Source organism: Euprymna scolopes, chromosome 41 (assembly GCF_053919585.1).
Source record: "Euprymna scolopes isolate OS-2025 chromosome 41, ASM5391958v1, whole genome shotgun sequence".
In the NCBI taxonomy this organism is placed as follows: domain Eukaryota; kingdom Metazoa; phylum Mollusca; class Cephalopoda; order Sepiida; family Sepiolidae; genus Euprymna; species Euprymna scolopes.
Window position 1 is genome coordinate 61,124,840 of NC_136522.1, and position 9,688 is coordinate 61,134,527.

Below are 9,688 nucleotides of genomic sequence, written 5' to 3' on the forward strand. Positions count from 1 at the left end.
AGAGATCTTTTATGATTCTAACTGTCATTTTAAGTGACAATTGCTTGTATCATTTTTGCACTTGGTTCACCGGGTATATTCGCCAAGTAGATTTTGAAATTCTTTTTCATGAGTACTGCTGTCCCGATAAGTAGTGGAATAATAGAGATCTTCTTAAGATTCCAGTTTCTTTTCATGTCGTATATAAAAACATTGGTATTTCGCTGTCTTCCCCCTCTCAGCTCTGTTCGAGACACTAACTTTTACCAAGGTTGCTTCTTTCTCTTCATTCCATACCACTGTCAGATTTAATAGCTTCGTTTTCTATACACGGGGCTGTAGTAGTGGCATAGTCATCCACTATAACTATGCAATTCCTGTATTAGAATGCAGCCCAAAAAAGGATTGCTCAAGACAAAGTCCGATTTCTTTACCAATTAGAAACCTTTTCAACCACCGATTACCACGACTGATATATATATATATATATAGTAATTTATAAAATATATATGGCGATTAAGCTACACTGAATATTCTGCGTTTCATCCAACATGGATGAAACGCAGAATATTCAGTGTAGCTTATTCGCCATATATATTTTATAAATTACTAACTAGCTCTACCTACGTATTGAGCACTTTTGAAGCATAAGTTTACGCATAAATCTATACTTTCGTATATTAAATTTATGCGAATAAATGAAGTAGTTATATATATATATATATATATATATATATATATATATATATATATATATATATATATATAAAGTAGGACAGGCCCTGGAGTGAATGTGGTATTGTGGTGACTGAGATATTTCTATTTAAGAGTTGCAAAATCTAATGTAGTCATCTCCCCCAACGGGGATATACATGTGATTGGGGCCGCTTGTGAATTTCATACTCCCACGGAACTTCCTCCTTTGGAGGAAGCCAGTTAAACCCGCATAAGGTTAGTGCCGTTTCCATGACTGATAACTAGGGCTATGACAACAGCATATTCTTTTCCTTGTTTTGACTCTCAGGTATATACCTATTGATATCTTATATGTTTTTAAGTAGAGTGATGTGATCCTCGGTTGATTAATTGTGTCTAACTGTGTCGGATATATACTCGAGAGTAAAAACAATGAAAAGAATATGCTGTTGTCATAGCCCTACTGATAACATCCATCCCAAGAGTCCAACATTCAAACATTACATAGAAGATACTGCCAAGTCCGTGCAAAATAGGTGGGCTTCTTCTACCAAGCTAGAAAACTTCTCACACCTGCCATAATCTTATCTCTCTCTTTCTATCTCTCTCTCTCTCTATATATATATATACAAGAGACTGTGTCTGTGTGTTTTTGGAACAGTCTCTACAAAATTACTCTGTCAATTTTGGATCTGCAGACTTGAAACTTGATATATAGGGGATTCGGACCTGTAGAACAAATTCGATTTGTTTTTTTTGTTTTAGCCAATTAAAATAACTGCTAACGAGTCAAAATGTAAAAATTGCAGCTTGGCAGGCATAAGTTGACTTTAAATTCTCCTCTACGCATACACAAATATACATTTATACGTTAAAGTCTGTTGATTTTTAAAGTTTCGATATTCATCTATCGTTAACTCAGATAGCAATAAATAATGCTGGAACGTTAAATGTTTTGTTTTCGATTCTAGCACCCAAGTCATTTTTTTTAACTTTTGAAATTACTGCTATATATTGGGTACAATATAATAATCAATAGAAGATTGATTCTATAATAATAAATCCAAAATTTGCATGAATTAAAATATCATATTTAAGCGTATTTTATGGCCAGGCAACGCTGGGTGGCGTGCTAATCTATATATCTATAAAAGTAAGTATGTGAGGACACTTCTCAACCTATATACTCAACGAACTTTTGATCTACAAACTACCAAACTTAAACCATTGTCCTACTACCGCAATGTTGAATCCTTGCACTTATTTTATAAATACTTCCATTAAATTTACTCCTACAAACTTACTGCACTTGAATTTCCGCCTATCAACCCACCCATATAAATATCCCTGACCTGCCAGACTAGGAGCAAAATCATACTCCTTCACTGTAGAGGTCTCAAGCTGCTGAAAAAACTGAAAACTCTAGACAGCCTCTTTCATCGGACCACTGGCTTTTGGAATTTCCTCCCTGCTCCCTGTTTTCTGACTGTGTCAACATGCAGAAATTTAAATGTAATGCAAGCATCTAGCTGCGCAACTCCCCACTTAATACGTTCCCTATAAATCTGGCCATAGTCACAGTAGCCACTTATATATCGCTAACAACATGCTTCGTTTTGAAATAAAATAAAGTTTTAAAACACACATACACACACACACACACACACTCCACTGAAAAATCTGGAAAATGCTGAATATCCAATGTAACAGTAAGTCCTGGGAGCATATACCAGAAACAATAGTTGGAAATAAGTTATACACCATCCATTATGACTATGCCATTTCTACAGCTAAAGCTGTATTCTAGGTTGGCAGTATTTTTGCGTGAGCACTTGTCTGATATGTCGGAAATTTTCTATTTCTATGACTATCCTTGTAGTCATGCCACTAATAAGGGTGCTGGAGGTAAACGTTTTAACTGGGCTGACATTATCCGCCTGATAGTCAAGGACCCAAACCTTAGATTAACCACTAAGGTGGCCGCAATCCTATTAGCAGGTGCAAAGTACTAGGGCTGCTGTATTGCCATTTTGTGAATGGATTCTGGACCATGCAGTAGCTTCTGCTGGAGCCTCTCGCTGCCATATTAGTGGGTAATTGTTACGGCTTTACCTTATCATAGTCTACAAAAAAAAATATTTCTTTGTTTCTTTTTCTCCCATACTTTCCATCTCTGCCCTGCTCTAACCAAGTCTGTTGACTCGTTCCACAAATCCCAAAACTCCATCATGAAAAGTCTTCAGAAAGAATACAAGATTAAACCCAGAACACCAACTTCCAGCGTAGACCTCCACTACCATGTTTCGTTCTCCAACATCACGGTTCCTAGTTCCAACATTCCAGAGGTTGAAACCCAGTCACAGGATACTAAACCAAACCTATTATTCCTAAGCTAAAATGGCATTGGACCGACTATTTCCCTAAATGAGTTCGTAATTAAAGGATACTCTAACATCAAAATCTGACCCCAAAGATCGTAATGGACCCTCTACTAATCTAACCTTCTACTTACCTAACCCTCTACTAACCTAACCCTCTACTAATCTAACCCTCTACTTACTTAACCCTCTACTAACCTAACCCTCTACTAATCTAACCCTCTACTTACCATACCTTCTACTAACCTAACCCTCTACTTACCTAACCCTCTACTAACCTAACCCTCTACTAACCTAACCCTCTACTTACCATACCTTCTACTAACCTAACCCTCAACTAATCTGACCCTCTACTTACCATACCTTCTACTAACCTAACCCTCTACTAACCTAACCCTCTACTAATCTGACCCTCTACTTACCATACCTTCTACTAACCTAACACTCTACTAACATAACCCTCTACTAATCTGACCCTCTACTTACCATACCTTCTACTAATCTAACCCTCTACTTACCATACCTTCTACTAACCTAACCCTCTACTTACCTAACCCTCTACTAACGTAACCCTCTACTAATCTAACCCTCTACTTACCATACCTTCTACTAACCTAACCCTCTACTAATCTAACCCTCTACTTACCATACCTTCTACTAACCTAACCCTCTACTAATCTGACCCTCTACTTAACATACCTTCTACTAACCTAACCCTCTACTTACCTAACCCTCTACTAACCTAACCCTCTACTAATCTAACCCTCTACTTACCATACCTTCTACTAACCTAACCCTCTACTAATCTAACCCTCTACTTACCATACCTTCTACTAACCTAACCCTCTACTTACCTAACCCTCTACTAACCTAACCCTCTACTAATCTAACCCTCTACTTACCATACCTTCTACTAACCTAACCCTCTACTAATCTAACCCTCTACTAATCTAACCCTCTACTTACCATACCTTCTATTAACCTAACCCTCTACTAATCTGACCCTCTACTTACCATACCTTCTACTAACCTAACCCTCTACTAATCTAACCCTCTACTTACCATACCTTCTACTAACCTAACCCTCTACTAATCTAACCCTCTACTTACCATACCTTCTACTAACCTAACCCTCTACTTACCTAACCCTCTACTAACCTAACCTTCTACTAATCTAACCCTCTACTTACAATACCTTCTACTAACCTAACCCTCTACTAATCTAACCCTCTACTGACCATACCTTCTACTAACCTAACCCTCTACTAACCTAACCCTCTACTTACCTAACCCTCTACTAATCTAACACTCTACTAATCTAACCCTCTACTTACCATACCTTCTACTAACCTAACCCTCTACTAATCTAACCCTCTACTTACCTAACCCTCTACTAACCTAACCCTCTACTAATCTAACCCTCAACTTACCATACCTTCTACTAACCTAACCCTCTACTAATCTAACCCTCACTAATCTAACCCTCTACTTACCATACCTTCTACTAACCTAACCCTCTACTAATCTGACCCTCTACTTACCATACATACTACTAACCTAACCCTCTACTAATCTAACCCTCTACTTACCTAACCCTCTACTAACCTAACCCTCTACAAATCTAACCCTCTACTTACCATACCCTCTACTAACCTAACCCTCTACTAATCTAACCCTCTACTTACCATACCTTCTACTAACCTACCCTCTACTTACCTAAACCCTCTACTAACCTAACCCTCTACTAATCTAACCCTCTACTTACCATACCTCTACTAACCTAACCCTCTACTAATCTAACCCTCTACTAATCTAACCCTCTACTTACCATACTTTCTACTAACCTAACCTTCTACTAACCTAACCCTCTACTTACCTAACCCTCTACTAACCTAACCCTCTACTAACCTAACCCTCTACTTACCATACCTTCTACTAACCTAACCCTCTACTAATCTAACCCTCTACTTACCATACCTTCTACTAACCTACCCATCTACTAATCTAACCCTCTACTAATCTTACCCTCTACTTACCATACCTTCTACTAACCTAACCTTCTACTTACCTAACCCTCTACTAACCTAACCCTCTACTAATCTAACCCTCTACTTACCATACCTTCTACTAACCTAAACCTTCTACTTACCTAACCCTCTACTAACCTAACCCTCTACTAACCTAACCCTCTACTTACCATACCTTCTACTAACCTAACCCTCTACTAACCATACCTTCTACTAACCTAACCCTCTACTAACCTAACCCTCTACTAATCTGACCCTCTACTTACCATACCTTCTACTAACCTAACCCTCTACTAACCTAACCCTCTACTAATCTGACCCTCTACTTACCATACCTTCTACTAACCTAACCCTCTACTTACCATACCTTCTACTAACCTAACCCTCTACTTACCTAACCCTCTACTAACCAAACCCTCTACTAATCTAACCCTCTACTTACCATACCTTCTACTAACCGAACCCTCTACTAATCTAACCCTCTACTTACCATACCTTCTACTAACCTAACCCTCTACTAATCTGACCCTCTACTTACCATACCTTCTACTAACCTAACCCTCTACTTACCTAACCCTCTACTAACCTAACTCTCTACTAATCTAACCCTCTACTTACCATACCTTCTACTAACCTAACCCTCTACTAATCTAACCCTCTACTTACCATACCTTCTACTAACCTAACCCTCTACTTACCTAACCCTCTACTAACCTAACCCTCTACTAATCTAACCCTTTACTTACCATAATTTCTACTAACCTAACCCTCTACTAATCTAACCCTCTACTAATCTAACACTCTACTTACCATACCTTCTACTAACCTAACCCTCTACTAACCTAACCCTCTACTTACCTAACCCTCTACTTACCATACCCTCTACTAACCTAACCCTCTACTAATCTTACCCTCTACTAATCTGACCCTCTACTTACCATACCTTCTACTAACCTAACCCTCTACTAACCTAACCCTCTACTTACCATACCTTCTACTAACCTAACCCTCTACTAATCTGACTCTCTACTTACCATACCTTCTACTAACCTAACCCTCTACTAACCTAACCCTCTACTTACCATACCTTCTACTAACCTAACCCTCTACTAACCTAACCCTCTACTAATCTAACCTTCTACTTACCATACCTTCTACTAACCTAACCCTCTACTCATCTAACCCTCTACTAATCTAACCCTCTACTTACCATACCTTCTACTAACCTAACCCTCTACTAATCTGACCCTCTACTTACCATACCTTCTACTAACCTAACCCTCTACTAATCTAACCCTCTACTTACCTAACCCTCTACTAACCTAACCCTCTACTAATCTAACCCTCTACTTACCATACCTTCTACTAACCTAACCCTCTACTAATCTAACCCTCTACTTACCATACCTTCTACTAACCTAACCGTCTACTTACCTAACCCTCTACTAACCTAACCCTCTACTAATCTAACCCTCTACTTTCCATACCTTCTACTAACCTAACCCTCTACTAATCTAACCCTCTACTTACCATACCTTCTACTAACCTAACCCTCTACGAACCTAACCCTCTACTTACCTAACCCTCTACTAATCTAACCCTCTACTAATCTAACCCTCTACTTACCATACCTTCTACTAACCTAACCCTCTACTAATCTAACCCTCTACTTACCATACCTTCTACTAACATAACCCTCTACTTACCTAACCCTCTACTAACCTAACCCTCTACTAATCTAACCCTCAACTTACCATACCTTCTACTAACCTAACCCTCTACTAACCTAACCCTCTACTTACCTAACCCTCTACTAACCTAACCCTCTACTTACCATACCTTCTACTAACCTAACCCTCTACTAATCTAACCCTCTACTTACCATACCTTCTACTAACCTAACCCTCTACTAACCTTACCCTCTACTTACCATACCTTCTACTAACCTTACCCTCTACTAACCTAGCCCTCTACTAACCTAACCCTCTACTAACCTAACCCTCTACTTACCTAACCCTCTACTAACTTAACCCTCTACTTACCATACCTTCTACTAACCTAACCCTCTACTAATCTAACCCTCTACTTACCATACCTTCTACTAACCTAACCCTCTACTAACCTAACCCTCTACTTACCATACCTTCTACTAACCTAATCCTCTACTAACCTAACCCTCTACTAACCTAACCCTCTACTTACCTAACCCTCTACTAACCTAACCCTCTACTTACCATACCTTCTACTAACCTAACCCTCTACTAATCTAACCCTCTACTTACCATACCTTCTACTAACCTAACCCTCTACTTACCATACCTTCTACTAACCTAACCCTCTACTAACCTAACCCTCTACTTACCATACCTTCTACTAACCTTACCCTCTACTAATCTAACCCTCTACTTACCATACCTTCTACTAACCTAACCCTCTACTTACCATACCTTCTACTAACCTAACCCTCTACTAACCTAACCCTCTACTTACCATACCTTCTACTAATCTAACCCTCTACTAATCTAACCCTCTACTTACCATACCTTCTACTAACCTAACCCTCTACTAATCTGACCCTCTACTTACCATACCTTCTACTAATCTAACCCTCTACTAATCTGACCCTCTACTTACCATACCTTCTACTAACCTAACCCTCTACTAACCTAACCCTCTACTTACCATACCTTCTACTAACCTAACCCTCTACTAACCTAACCCTCTACTTACCATACCCTCTACTAACCTAACCCTCTACTAATCTAACCCTCTACTAATCTGACCCTCTACTTACCATACCTTCTACTAACCTTACTCTCTACTAATCTAACCCTCTACTTACCATACCTTCTACTAACCTAACCCTCTACTTACCATACCTTCTACTAACCTAACCCTCTACTAATCTAACCCTCTACTTACCATACCTTCTACTAACCTAACCCTCTACTAATCTAACCCTCTACTTACCATACCTTCTACTAATCTAACCCTCTACTAATCTAACCCTCTACTTACCATACCTTCTACTAACCTAACCCTCTACTAATCTGACCCTCTACTTACCATACCTTCTACTAATCTAACCCTCTACTAATCTGACCCTCTACTTACCATACCTTCTACTAACCTAACCCTCTACTAACCTAACCCTCTACTAACCTAACCCTCTACTAACCTAACCCTCTACTTACCTAACCCTCTACTAACTTAACCCTCTACTTACCATACCTTCTACTAACCTAACCCTCTACTAATCTAACCCTCTACTTACCATACCTTCTACTAACCTAACCCTCTACTAACCTAACCCTCTACTAACCTAACCCTCTACTAACCTAACCCTCTACTAACCTAACCCTCTACTTACCATACCTTCTACTAACCTAACCCTCTACTAATCTAACCCTCTACTTACCATACCTTCTACTAACCTAACCCTCTACTAACCTTACCCTCTACTTACCATACCTTCTACTAACCTTACCCTCTACTAATCTAACCCTCTACTTACCATACCTTCTTCTAACCTAACCCTCTACTTACCATACCTTCTACTAACCTAACCCTCTACTAACCTAACCCTCTACTTACCATACCTTCTACTAATCTAACCCTCTACTAATCTAACCCTCTACTTACCATACCTTCTACTAACCTAACCCTCTACTAATCTGACCCTCTACTTACCATACCTTCTACTAATCTAACCCTCTACTAATCTGACCCTCTACTTACCATACCTTCTACTAACCTAACCCTCTACTAACCTAACCCTCTACTTACCATACCTTCTACTAACCTAACCCTCTACTAACCTAACCCTCTACTTACCATACCCTCTACTAACCTAACCCTCTACTAATCTAACCCTCTACTAATCTGACCCTCTACTTACCATACCTTCTACTAACCTTACTCTCTACTAATCTAACCCTCTACTTACCATACCTTCTACTAACCTAACCCTCTACTTACCATACCTTCTACTAACCTAACCCTCTACTAACCTAACCCTCTACTTACCATACCTTCTACTAACCTAACCCTCTACTAATCTAACCCTCTACTTACCATACCTTCTACTAACCTAACCCTCTACTAATCTAACCCTCTACTTACCATACCTTCTACTAACCTAACCCTCTACTAATCTAACCCTCTACTTACCATACCTTCTACTAACCTAACCCTCTACTTACCTAACCCTCTACTTACCTAAGCGAAAATGGCATTGAACCGACTATTTCCCTAAATGAGTTCGTAATTAAAGGATACTCTAACTGAACATCAAAATCTGACCCCCAAGATCGGCATGGACATGGAATATGTGCCTAGAGATGTTTTTTTAAATTTTTTTTTTATTACATTTTCACCCCAAACAACGCACATTGCCACTTTAGTGTAGGGGGCTACTATCAGGGGAAACAACTACTGGGGTACTATGTAGGGATTTGGGCAGCAAGATGTTGGTTCACGTTGCACTTTAACTTCTGCATGTCAGTACAGTTGGGGAAGCAGTGACCTGGAATGGAATTCCAAAGTGTAGCGGTTCTGGGGAAGAAACTACCGGAGTAGAAAGATCTTTTACATCTAGGGATCTCTACA